The following is a 14,281-nucleotide window of genomic DNA, read 5'->3' as shown; positions in this document are numbered from 1 at the left end:
GGAACTTCTTCCCTGCCTGATGGACAGAACTCACCTTGTCAGCACCTTTGCTGTCAAAACCTGGCTATGGAATCTCTGAACAAATTCCCCCTTTAATTGCCTTTGACTCTGCTTCCATCACAGGCAGTTTCCTCAACATGTCCACAGGTTCTTCATTGTCTCTGCCAAAGGTAGCCTGCTGAAGGCAAATGGTGAGAAATAAATTAGCTATTGTATAATAGTGAGTGTGCCAGTGTAAAGAACAAAAAGAGTGGAACAAAGAACAAAACCAACCATAGTCTGAACAGCCCTAGAATTGAGGAAGGAAAAGCTTTTCCTCCCTGTTCTTGCAGCAAGTAAAGACTAAGACTCAGACTGACTGTGCCTGATTAAGTCTCAACAGAAAATTCTGGGTTTCAGAGAAGGATTTCAGCTCTAGTAATTCCCCAAAGCATATAAAAACAATGTTTTGACTTTGGAGTGTTTCTGTAGGCAACCAAGACATACACAGTATCATAGGTAGAACAACTGAGTGTTGAGTCCAGCCTAATCACTGTTGTCACTGTTGATACTGTTTGTAATGGTTTTAAAATGAGACAGGGGAGATTTAGGTTAGATATTAGGAAGAAATTCTTCACTACAAGGGTGGTGAGGAACTGGAATGGGCTGCCCAGAGAGGTTGTTGATGCCCCATCCCTGGAGGTTTTTAAGGCAAGGTTGGATGAGGTTTTGTGCAATCTGGTCTAGTGGGAGGGTTCCCTGCTCATGGCAGGAGGCCTGGAACTTGATGATCATTAAGGTCCCTTCCAAACTTAAAGCTTCTATGACTCTATGGCACACAGACATGATGTCTAGGTTCTGAAAGGGGAGATAAGATACTTATGCTCAGTACACAGCCACTCTTTTTAAAAAATAGATGGGAGCTAGAAAAACCTATTTTATTATATCACTTGCAGATGAGAGACTGGTTCAGATCCACCCCAGTCTAAAGAAGTTTGAACCTTCTGCTCCAACCCTGTGTGAAAGTACCCCCAGTCTTAGACTGCCATTAAAAGAAGGCAATGTTTGTTATTCTTTTGTGCACACACACATAAGTACATACATATGCATGAATGAAAACACCCAGTTTTTCCTCTGTGCATCCACAAATGGTGCTTGACCTGAAACCATGTCATAGGACCATTCCCTGAGAACTGTGGAAATCCTTCCTTTTGGTCCTTTGTTCTAACACTTGTAAGAAATGTTATCCTTTGTCCTTAAATGGGACTAAACACAGCCTCTAGATAAATGGCATGGTACCAGGATGGTGACTGATGTACTGGGACATATGTACACTCAGTGCAGGACCAGTGAAGTCCAGGGCTCAGCTCCAAAACTCAGCCATGGCTACAACCAGCCTGTCCATTCAGCCTGCTCCCACCTCCCATGCAAAAGGTGCCTCCCCCCTCTGACACCTTGTTTCCTCTCCTGGGATGTGGTGGTAGCAAAACTCATGTTCCCCCTGCTTTGATAATGTGAGGAACACCTAATCCCACAGCAAGGAATATGAGATATGAATTAACACCTCATATCAAGAGAACTTCTATCTCCATCCCTTCAGGAAATCTGTACCTGTTTAAAAGGCAGATGCATAATTAATGAACAGATGGCACAGGAAGGAAATCAGACTTAGACAGCTTTTTTTTGTTATTGTCAGCTTGGCAGCCCAAGGCAGACTGTCTAGGAGAGCTGGTAGAGAAGGTTAGTCAGAGCCATTCATCCTCCCATCCCCAAAAACATACCCCTTTAAAGCATGAACCCTGCACATTCTGCCCTTATACCAATTAGTTCTGTTTTCATGATGAATGAATGATGGTCGTGATCCCTGCCAAAAAGAAAACCCCTTCAAATGATTAATCTTTAATAAAACTTAAAAGGTTCGAGCATGTTGGTGTGTTATTTGGAAAAATATGGTTAGCAGAAGTCACCAGGTTGTAATGTCATCTATACTTAACTAAAGATGAAATCAACAGATTTGGTGGGTTCAGGCCAAGTCTCCCCAGCCAGGATTGTGCATTGCAAGGGCTCCACCCTACCCACTGGTATGACTTGGCAAGGCTTGCTGGAAGCATCAACAGAGGAAGCATAGATAGAATAAGGGAGAACAGGGCTGTCTTTTTTACCACCTTGTATCCTGAAGGTCTGAAGGCCACAGGCAATCTGAGAAAGTGATTCTGTGCCAAATATAGAAGGAGTGTGTTTGTGTGCAGCAGATGTTAAAGGAACAGGGTCTAAAAGAGGTTAGATGAACAGCACTCTGCAACTGCCTGCTTCTTCTCACTGATTCCAAGGCAGCCTGCTCCAGGGGCAAACTTCTACACTGCAGATTTCCAAAAATGAAGAAGCTTGTATTCTTCCCTAATGGTTTTCACCCTTCCTCCTCAGAAAACAGAATTATTTCAGTTATTATTGCTGGTGATTACCAGCAATTATCCTCTTGATAACTCGACAAGAAAAAAAAAAAGCCACCAAGTAAATATAAATCTTAATAAAAAATAAAATATTTCAGTTCGTTTCTCTGGATCATCTGATTTTTGGAGCATACTAAAGAGTGCTAAACACTCAGTAGCTATCTGCAGAGCTCATTGCATGTTGAGTTTGAGTCCAAAGCAATCCAGTGATGGCTGCCTTTATAAAGTCACAGAAACCGAAGGAAAACTCCATTGCAGAGGTGCTTGAACATGAATCTTCAGCTTGGCAACCCAAGGCAGGCTGTGCAAGTGCTGCAAAAGACCCAAGAAGGAGGATTCAGCCAAAGCTTCTTACACATTTTTCATCATGATATTCTGTAAGATGATTTTGGATAGTGAAATTCTGTTTTCATGGAAATCTAGGGAACACAGGAGTGCTGTAAAATATCTCTGGCTTACTCCCCACTCTGAGAACTCTAACACAATCTACTGAGTCAAAGCAGAACAACAATATATGATCAGAAAATTAATGAACATGTGAAAACACAAAGCAGTCTGCACTGCAAACAGCTTGCAATCAATCCATTGCCTGATTAGGAAGAGCTTCAGTTCACAATCTATAAGTAAAATGTCATGAAGTGAGACATGTTAAGAGTTTCATTTGATCTGAAGAGTTAACTTCATTGAATTACTCCCTAGCACCTCCTCTGTATTTAACAAGACAAGAGTTCCGTTAATTCTAGAAATATTTGACTTAAAAAACTGGCTTTAAAAGCCTAAAGAATGCAAGAATAAGTCTTTATGTCAAAATGAAATAAAATAAATAAAATAAAATCAAACAAAAGAAAACAAAACAAAATAAAATAAAATAATAAAATAATAAACATGACAAATTAGAAAACCTAAAACTTTTGTTGCAGAAAAAAGAAATACAATGGGAAGATCTTTGACAATGATAAAAAAGGTGGAAAGGATACTACAGTCCTGTAAGACAGGAAGCCAGGATTACATGGTCACTGGAATGCAATACTGTTAGTTCCTGTGAGAAGGAGATGGAAAATAGCTAAACTCAACCACAGCTACAAACATCTGGATGCTCAGCTGCCCTGTTGGCTGAGAGGAAGCAGGTGCAGTTGTCCTCTTGGTTTGAATTAGCTTTATGCTGTTCAAGGTAGACAGTACTGGAAGAGGTTAATGGTCCCCAGATGGAAACATGACCAGTCCCAACACAACAGGCAGGACTGTCTGGATTTCAGTGGAAGAAATGGAGCCTCAGTACAGTCAGCCACAATAAGGATCTCATCTTTGGAGATCAGAACCTTTCCCATTCTCTCATTCTTCAGTAGACCCTCTCCCTTGAGCTACACAGAGAGAGGTGAGTGAGCCTCAAGAAGATCTCTGGTGAGAAGAAAGAGACTCAGCTGGCCTGTGCACAGCAGGGCTTCAAGCAGAGGTGTGCTCTGACAGGATGTCTGTGTTCAAAAAGCAGACTTGTAACCAAAAACATTGTTTAGATCAACTAAGTTGGAAAAAAAAAATAGCTAAATCGTACAACTGGTTTGTGAATATCATAGTTTACTCCAAAGGGGACTACATTTCAGATGTTGGATGTTAATTAAACCTAATTGTATGGATGAATCTGATTACATATGCAAACACTGCATACCCAGTCTTGGGTACCAAGTATCTCTGGCACTAAAATTACTGTAGAAACCACCATTAAGACTCCATCTCTATCATTTATCTGCATATTCATTAAAAATGAAACAGATGCAGAGACAGTTCATCAAAAGAAAGCTAGAAATGAAACATCCATCTTTCTGAGCAGGGTTTGTTTACCTTAGGACACAAAAGCCAAGGGAGATAAATGCCAAGTAAAAGAATCAGTTTAAACTAACAAAAGAGTATGTGAGTATAATAAACTGCCCATGAGATGAAAGATGTGGGATGTTAGAGTCTGAAATAGCTTCCTAATAGGGATAACAAACAAAATGCCAAAATTATTCTCAGTAACTTGAAGGGCAGGTTGGATGAGGTTTGTGCAGCCTGGTCTGGTGGGAGGTGTCCTTGATCATAGAAGGGAGGTTGGAACCTGATGATCTCTTAGGTCCCTTTCAACCTTCACCATTCTGTGATTCTAGGAATATATTCACAAGAAGAATAAAACTGAGTGAGCAGAGGACCAAACTACCTTGACTCAGAAAAACAGTTCAAATTCAGTTTCTAGCCTTAGTTCATTCTGTAACTATAAGTCTCAGTTGTACCTTTAGGGGATTACATAGAGTCATGATTCAAAAAGCAGCCTCTGCAACTTCCAAAGGCCATCAAGAAATGCAAGCATAGACGTCTCTCTTGGGTAACTATCCAGAGGTGGGAAGAGCAGTACTACCTGACTGCAGCTTTGCCCTTCTTTGGGAGAGGATGGAAATGGTGACCTGGGAGTAACTAGCCAGAAGTAGTCATGATGTCTGACCAGAGAACAGTTACTACTGAAGAGATAAAGTTCAATTTTGAGGCTCCACTTCCAGCTCTAAGATGTATGTAATGTCTTCAGATAGTTAAATTAAGAATTTCTTTCCATTAGAGTCAGAAAGAGTAGAGAAAGACTTTTTTGGGAGAGCCACTAGCCTTATTTTGGATACTCTCAGCTGAGCTACAAGATGCCCTTACTCTGATCTTTCACCTTATCCTGTCAGAATTTATCTAAAGCTTTCTTGACCAACCACAGATGTCCTAGCACTTATGCTGCTGTATGTTCTTGGATTTCTTTCTCTAGCATTTGAATGGAGATGGGATGAAGATATGGACAGATTACCTCAGGGTATGAGCTTACAGCAGCTGCTGTTTCTGCTGGTGTGTATCTCTGCCTCAGCATACTGCTCTCCTGTGCCCCATGGCACAGGGACATACTGGGAGTAAAAGCATCAAAGTTAGAAATCAGAGTTAAAACTGTTCTATACAGAAATTTAAAGCATGTATGTCAGAGTAACTGGTTAAAGTAGGACAACACAGCTTGTGCCACAGCAACTGATATCTACGTGCTGTCTTCTTGTCCAAACCCTTATACACTTTAAGTCAGGGCCCTGCTGGAGTTTGTTTGATCAAATGTGGAAGGACATTAAAATTCTAGCCAGGTGGCACTGCCAACAGGTCTTGTTCTCTGGGCACCACTGGCACCTGCTCAAAAAGCAGATTATTACTTTCAGGTTGGTGAGACCTCTGCTTTTCCTCACCAGTTTTCCCTCATTCACTTATGGTTGAACCCAGAAATCCATGTCTCTGGCCCTGTCCTAAAGCTGTCCCCAAAAAGGTGTTAGCATTTCTGCAGCTTATCCCTGCTTTCTGTGAGCAAGGCTTTGTGAAAACATGTAGGGTTTAGGAATGAATTCTGGCAGACTGACAGTTCCAGAATATGGTCCCCAAATTGCTTAAAAATCACACTGCAACTAAAGCAGGAGAGGCTATAACAGCAGCTGAGACAAGGCCAAGCCAAAGAAAATGCAAACTGCTAGCAGGTATTTTTCCCTCTGTGAAATATAGTGTTTAATATTTTTCTTCTCATGATCCCTGGAAATGGGGTGATTGCTTTTACCTGCCTTTACCTATGGATAAACCAGAATAGAGAATTTGTTAAGTGATTTGAACAAAGCTACAGATGAGTTTGGTAGAATTGGTTGACCCAAGGCCTCTTCATTCATAACTTTTTTTGACCCTTTTCTTGGGCCAAGAAGCATGGGTTTAGTGTTTGCTTTTGTCTTTACACTGGTGAAAGCCTCTCCTTCGTTACTTCACTTGCATTCATTTATTCTGCTGATCTTCTCTGATCATCTTATGACCACAAACTGAATAGAAATTGTTATTTTGGAGTTAATTTTTTTTAGACTACTTTCCCGTGCTTTCCTAAATGAACTCACAAGACCATCTTCTCATTCTTCAGCTCTTCTAGCCAATGCTTTGATTTTTGCTTCTCAGTATTATGCTTATATTTTATAACATATACATCCTTTTTTAAATTCTTCCACTATTCCAGCTTTCTACAACATTATTTTGAAGTTGGGTAACTTTGCAGTTTCCTGATGCAGAGTACTGACTTGAGATGTAAAGGTAGTGTCAGTTGGAAGTCAGGGTGTTTAGTAGTCTCTTATGTTTCTCTATCACTCTCTTCCATTTTGGGAATTTTCTGTGTTTTCTTTCCCATTCTGCTTAGTTGGATGTATTGACAGATTAATTCCTGTACCTTGCTACACACCACCCTCACTGTAGTGTTGTCCCCCTTCATGGGACACTTGGTCACTGAGTCTGAATGAACCCAGGCTTCGTTGCCTTCTCCCTTGTTGAGTTCAGAACCTGCTGGCTGTGAATCTTTTTTCTGTGGCTTGTGCATTCACAATCCTAGAATCATAGAATCACTGAATGGTTGAGTTGGAAGGGACCTTCAAAGATCAACCAGGTTGCTCCAAGCCCCATCCAACCTGCCCTTCAACACTGCCAGGGATGGGGCAGCCACAGCTTCCCTGGGCAACCTGGGCCAGTGTTCTAGGCTCCTTCCATCCCACAGCACCAATTTGAGACTTCTCAGAACCTTGGTCCAAATGGCAGGTGTCATTTCAAAGGCTAGAATGGGCTGAGGAAGGGGATAAAGGGAATTGGACCCAAAAGAGAGGAAAAAGAAGGCCCCTAATGGCTGGGCTCTGCCACAGACAAAGTAGGTAGAGTGACCACTGGGTTTTTACCAGGTTCCAGCCTTCAGCTGGAAAAGCAAACCTCTGTAAAGTCAGCCTCTGACTTTGCAACCTAAAGTTACATGCCTAGCCTATATTGTGCCTTTCTCACAAGGAATAACCCAGAGATGGGGCATCCATAACTTCCCTGGGCAACCAGTGCCAGGGTCTCACCACCCACCTGCACATTAAAGAATTTCCTCCTAATGTCTAACCTAAACCTGCCCTCCTGCAGAAACCTAAACCAAATATTAGCTCTGAAGAATGTACATATTTTGGTTGGGGTTATTGTGTCATGGTCTGCCCGAAGTGGATTGGGATCTTTCACCTGGCTTAGCTGACCATAGTGCAGACACCAGGCAAGAAAGGTACTGTGATGCACCTGACTTACCAATGGGCAAAAAATATTAAATAAATCAGATATTTCTGCTAAATAGTCTAGCATTGCTAACCAAAAAGTCTGCTTGAAAAAAGGTAGGTCATACAATGATGAGGTCTAGCACTGAGAGGTGTTCCCTTTCCCATTACAGGAATGAGAACTATTTCTAATGAGATGTCAGAATCTCCAGTTACTATTTAGTCACAGTAAATAAAAGCAGTAACAGCAAATAAAAGACTCCGTGGCAACACAAATATCACAAAGGAAACCACAAATATTCCTGATACGATCATAAGGGAAGGAAAGAGTATATGTACATTTTAAAATGGCATTTAACAAAACTCACCCTTACAAAAAACATTGAAGCCTCAGGAGACTATTTTTCATGTTGAAATGTTTGACTAGTATTATTTTCAAACACCAGTGCACAACAGTGTCACAGGGAGATTTTTCAGATGAAAATGATTTTTTCCTTTAAGGCAGATGCTCCCTAAATCAACGTTTTTTTGCTGGAGAGTGTGACCTCTGGACGGTTTCAGCTGCTGTAAACTGATAAATAATGGCTTTTGCACATGCTGGTGAGGAAAGTGGAGCACTGGGGAGAGGTTGACCAGCAGGTGGCGAGTTTTCTTCAGGATTGCACTCTCAAGAGAAGATTTTTATGGTCCCGTCTGCTCAATAAGGCCATAACTATATTAGCCCTACAGTTTCAGATGCAAAAGTCTTTTTCAAAAATAACCTTAAGGGTCTGAACCCAAACCAAAAAGTGCAGGAAGTTCTTGGTTAGGGTTGAAACTCGGTCAGTATTTACCTTAGAACCAGGTATTAAGGTAAATTTGGTATTTAGAATCATCTGAGGTCCCAAAACCTCCCTGTGAGATGCCCTTTCTCTCTAACACTTCAGCATAGCTGTGTATGATAGAAAATTGCCTTTTCGACTTGACTCTTAATTTCCTTTGCTTTTTTGACTTTCAGCTGATCCCTTGGCTTTAGTTCCATGTCATTTTACTGAGAATTTATATCCTTAAAAAAACAACAACAACAACAACAACACAAACCACAAAAAAAACCCAAAACACCAAAAAACCAAACAACCCAAAACAAAAAAAAAAAACGCCAAAACACCAAAAAACCAAACAATCCCAAAACAAAAGGAATGTCATTTTTTTTTCTATAGTTCTGATATATTTAGAAGCTGCTAAAATCAGGAAATACATTGTGAGTGATTATAAAACTAAAATCCTGATTTATTAGATATTATCCTAAATAAACCCCATTTTACAGTTGTTCTAAAGAGTAAAATTCTTGCCAGATCAGTATTTCTGTGTACTTTAGCCAGACACTAGTTCTGAATTGGTAACAACAATAGTTTGTGTGAAAATACCACCTTTCCACTGAGTACAAGCCAGGAGATAGAATCTGCAGTGACACAGTAGGTGTTGCTGTCACTGAAGTCAACCACAAAAACTCGTATAGATTCCTGTGGAAGAAAACTGGAACTTCACAACTGCTTCAGAGTCACACGGTCATGTCAGCAGTGTATATTTCCAGAGATCAACTAACCCCTGGCAATCATCCTGCTACAGAGGAGAGGGGGCGTAGGTACAATTTAGAGGGCTGGGGACTGATGTCACAGAATTAAAAATGTCCCTGTCCCCTGTGGAGAGTTGGCCACTGCATCTGCCAGCAGCTCGGGTCAATTAGCTGCAGAGATGCAGCCAACTGAAGGGGAAGCAGTGCTGGGGTCACCAGTTTGACAGCAGATGGGTGAGCAGCAGGGACGGTGACCCCAGTGCATGTGCCTTTAGTCCTGTACAGTCACTGGGCAGGAGCTGAGAGATTGGCAGTCCCAAATATTAACTGAAACAGTGAATGTCCCAAACCTGGTCTTAAAGTTGACCCCCATGTACCACAGGACCAGCTCTGAGCTCCCTTGAAGGCTTTCCAAGGCCCAAGCACAGGATATTTAAAATACCACCCGCATTTCTGAGCTGTACACTGTGAGTCAACAGATCTGACCCGGCAGAGCTGCCTCGGGAGCCTGTCCAAGGCTTCAGAGTGGGATTGCACAGGATCTTTAAGATCTCCAGCATTTCTTCACTCTGCTTTTGCTCTGATCAAAGACATGGAAATGCTGGTGAGAGGGTCAGAGTCAGGTGGCACAAACGCTGGTCAAACCCCCCCTCATGCTACTGCATGTGGAGTGACTGTGCCTTTGAATTCTGGTGCCCAGTCTGTCAGGGTGAGGAGATACTACTTTTGGCAACTGAATGATCTTAGAGCCTGGTTTCATTTCTTATCCCAGGGATCTATACAGTGAACAAAGCCAGAATAAGATTCCAGATAATTAGGATGTAAAACCTAGAGTCCTGTTCTGTTTGTATCACTGCCCCCAGTCTTCCTAAGCCCAAAGGAGATGCTGAATTGCTGGCATGAATGATTGCTATGCTAAGTCCTAGGAAAAGCTTTTCCAACCCCTTCTTGCACAGAAAAGGTTTATTTTTTCAGTTGTAACCAGATTCTTGTCATGTAGGTGTATGAGATGTCAACTACTGCAGGTATGTACATCATCAACTGCTGAAGATAAAAATGCAGAAATACAAGACTTACACCCATCCCAGTTGCCTTCAAGCAATTAGCTGGGGTGCCTGAAACAGGGACCATAGGCTCTGTGTATGTGCTGTCATATGGCCAATCAAAAAAAAATAAAGGTTTCTTTGAAAGGTGAATCAGATCTCAGTGTGGGTCAGATTTACTGCCACTCCCTGAAGAATCTGGGAGCCAACACTTCTAAATTAGGTGCAGCACTATAATTGGAAGAGTAACACACCTGGACTGAGTTACAGGTGTAAGTGAGGTCAGAGAATGAGCTTCCTCTGTTTTCAGGAAGTGCTGGATCCAATGGAGGTTACTAGTCCAATGTCCCTGTGATTAAATCCCTCAAGAGAAGATAAATCTTGTGGATTCCTGATTCCAGCATGGAATGGTTGACAGCAAGGAAATGTTGCCTTCATTCCCTAAAAGTTATGGAGTAGCTATAGTAAACATAATCCTTATCAAATACAAGTTATTCCAAAAACTTCAGATGATAAAGAAGGCTGATATTCCATGAATCAATGTACTTGCATCCTGTCATGCATACAATAAGGCCATCTGTCTTAATCCCTCTTTATGTCTGCATGTATATTCAAAGGTAATTTCCTTTTCTACATGTACATATATATATACATACCTGTTATTCTGTACATACCTTTTTTTTTTACCTCCTAGAAATATTTCTTTCACCTCTGTGAGATGTCATTATTTGTGATCCTTCTTCCTCTCCAAACCTGAGCTGGATGAGTTGCAGGACACCCCTACTGTTTCCAGGCTAGTAGAAATGTGTATTTTCTATCAGTAGAGAAAGGACTTCTCTGGAAAACATGTGGCATAGGCATAATCCACAGCAAAATGATGTGATGTCCAGGCTTTGCTGGCATTCCACTTGAGTGTCCCAATTCACACCGGGCTTGGACTCAGAGGCCCATTCTGAGCTCATGTCACCAAAACCTTCAGTTTCTACAGGGCCATTAAATCCTTATTCAGTTTCCAGCAGGTATGGGAATTGTATGTGGGCGAATGCAAAGAGCACAAATCATTCCAGCCACCCTTGTATTAAATGAACTTTTTTAAGAAGCTGGTTTTGACCTGATAGAATATAATGGTTTCAAGGGAACCATAGAGCCATGACAATCCATCATATAAATGAATACTTGGGGACACTTAAATCCAAAGATTATTTGACCATTGTACATATACTTGTACAAGGGGGGGGGTGAAGGATAGACCCCTCAAATCTGCAGTGAAAACATCTGCACTTTAAGGAAACTCTTAAATATGTTCACATACATAAACTTTCTCAGCTTTCCAAAATGATCAGTTCATTTTAAATCAAAGTGGCTCCCCCACATGTTTTGTATGCGTTGTTAGCAAATTACCAGCTTAGAAAAACAAAGGATTTTATAATGATAAAGGGTATTTTATGTGACCAGTTCCGATTATGGATTCTGGCTTCTCTGTAATCCGATGGTTTTTCATGTGTTATTAATTATTGTGCACCGTGCTCCTTTTTACATCTATGGCAGATACTGTAAAGCTGAGGAAAAGCAAGCAATATAAAGAGCAAAAATACTCTCCAAACCCTGCTTTCGCTTCCTTTTGTTGCTCTCTTGTAATGTAAAAACAGATAAATGGTTTCCTCTTTCAAATACAACAAAAAGGAATTACTCCTGGGAGGAGCCCTGCGATGCCAAGTTTGAGCCGGGATCCAATTTTTATGACCACTGTAAAAACTCCTGAAAATCGGCAATTACCATGGAAATGCTGACTCTGGGTGCAGCGGTGCGAGCAGCACCACCGAGGCAGCACCGGTGATCCGAAGGGGCTGGAAGTTCAAGTGGAATCATTTACACAACCGACTTCACGCCGCTTTGCAAACAAGGGGTGTGTGCACGGAGGGGGATGGGGTGTGTGTGTGTGTGTGTGTGGTGGGGGTGGGGGGAGATCTTGCACTTAATTACTCGCTTGCAAAATCCATTGTGATTCTTGAAGAAGACAAATCCCCTATCGCTCTATTCCGTGCTCTGGATTTTCTTTCCCATTCGGCTCAAGCTGCTGGCGGGTTTGTCTCTGCTGGATGAGCAGCCCACGATGGGGAGAAGGGGCAGGGGTCCTTGTCCTGCTGCAGGGGCAGGCACAGGGGGGGCTGTGCCTCCTCCCCGCTGCAGTGGCTCGCTAAGCCATAGGGAGACCCGACTGGGTCACATCCCAGCACAGCACCAAAATCCAAGCGAACGGTTTCTCCCCTCGCTAACAAAATGGAGATGCTCCAAAGTTTGGCTTTTATTTTCAGGGAGAAGTAAAAGTTTATACCAATAAATAAGTAACATACACACACACACATATATATATATATATATCAAAAGTTGACAGAACAACGTCAACGTACAGGGGGATGGGGGCGGGAGTTGCTGTCATTGACTCGCACCGCGGGAGCAGTTTCCACCCGCCTCGTTTACCGCTGTTCTTCCCTCTCTTGTCGTTAGAAGCTATTAAAATAAAAAGGATGCCTAGGTCCTGGAGGGTGAACTGGGCCCCAGAGGAGAGGAGTGGGGTAGCTGAGGTTAGAGGGGTGCGGGAACACCCGACTCCGCGCCCCTCCGCGCTCCGGCGCGCTTCGGGTTCAGCCCCGACGGATTCGTTTCCCTTCCTGGCCCTTTCTGGCTCTCCCATTTCCACGGGTCCGGTTTATCCTGGGGGAGGCTCTGATCCTTCACCGCGGGCAACACCAAAGTTACAGGAAGAGGGAAAACCAGGCACAGCGAAGGAAAGAGACGGAGGAGGAGGGGAGGGAAATATCTGGAGCCCCCAGGTGCCACTGATGGCCAGGGGGGGGGCTGTCTCGGGGGACACACCTTGCCCGGGGAGACATGAGGGCAGTGGGGGGACCCTGCAGGGCACTTCTGTCTTCCCTTCCCTCGGTGTGTGCGCCGGGAGCTGCTCCATCCATCCATCCCTCCCAGCGCGGCTCCGGGCTCGGAGGGGCTTTGGGAAACGCTCTGCCCTGTTCCCCGCTCTCTCTCCCCGGGAGGTTTGGGAATTGCAGGACTGCCGACCTCAGGCAGCTTTGACCAGCCAACCCCCCCACCCACGGCAACGTTGCGGGAGGGGGGCGAGGTGTTTGCGGGACTCCGGGCGGCGATGCAGCCCGTGCAACCCGCCGAGCAAAGCAACATCCCCGCCCTGCCCCGCCGGTCCCGCTGCTCCTCCAGAGCCCAGCCAGGCGCCCGGGGAGGAGGCTCAGCAAGTGGCACGGTTGTTTCACCTCAATAAAAGACTTTTCCAGGGGCAAACGCCGTTCCCTGGTGGGGAGAAAGTCTCACCGAAGCAAAAGGGTTTTTTCTCCCGCAGATGGTTACGGGATGGGGCCCGGAATCGTTATTCTTGCAAAGGTTAAGTTGTGTCCCCGAGGTGAAGCAGCTGCCCCAGCTGAGGGAGGGAAGAGGAGCATCAGTCAAGCTGTGCATCCCTTTCCCAGCAAACGTGTAGGTGTACCCAGGGATGTTCATTCGGCGTTCACACGACCTTAAACCAGAGGAGGAGCGATCCCCAGTACCTGCGCTGTGCTGGGTTAGCCCACAACTCGTTGGGGACGAGGTGACCAGCGCAGCGGGGTCCCTGAGGGAGGGAAGGGGAAAAACGCTCGGGCTCGCTACCCTTGCCCTCAAGTCTCGCTCGGCAGGTGAGGCACGAAGCCACCGCTCCCCCCTTAACCCCCTCCTGCCCCCCAACACGGGCACCGGGACCGGTGGGGGAGCAGGAGAGGAGGCAGCGACCGGCGCCGGCCCCGACGCTGCGGGCGGGGAGCGGGGAAACAGCCCCGTGGTGGTGTTCGGCTGGTGCTGCCCTGGATGCTGCTCCCCAAAAACGCTGTTCCCCCCTGAACGGCCCCGCTGGGGCTTCACCTCGCAGATACGTAGGGCAGGGTGAGGACCGGGATGGTTTTAGGACGCGGATACAGGTGGGAAACAGGGCTGAGGGGTCCGTTCTCCCCGGTCCACCCACAGATTTCTCCTGAAACGATTCGGGTTTCGCTGTCACGTCTAAACCCCGCAAACGTGCGTGGCTTTGGGAGCAGATGCCTTCACTTTTTACGAGGCTCTTGAAGTTGTAACATTTCTAATCGACAGCAGATCTTCTCTGTGGATAAAGCG

Source organism: Chaetura pelagica, unplaced genomic scaffold, assembly GCF_000747805.2.
Source record: "Chaetura pelagica isolate M959 unplaced genomic scaffold, ChaPel_1.0 scaffold46, whole genome shotgun sequence".
Classification (NCBI taxonomy): domain Eukaryota; kingdom Metazoa; phylum Chordata; class Aves; order Apodiformes; family Apodidae; genus Chaetura; species Chaetura pelagica.
Note: the sequence above shows the minus strand (reverse complement) of the source record.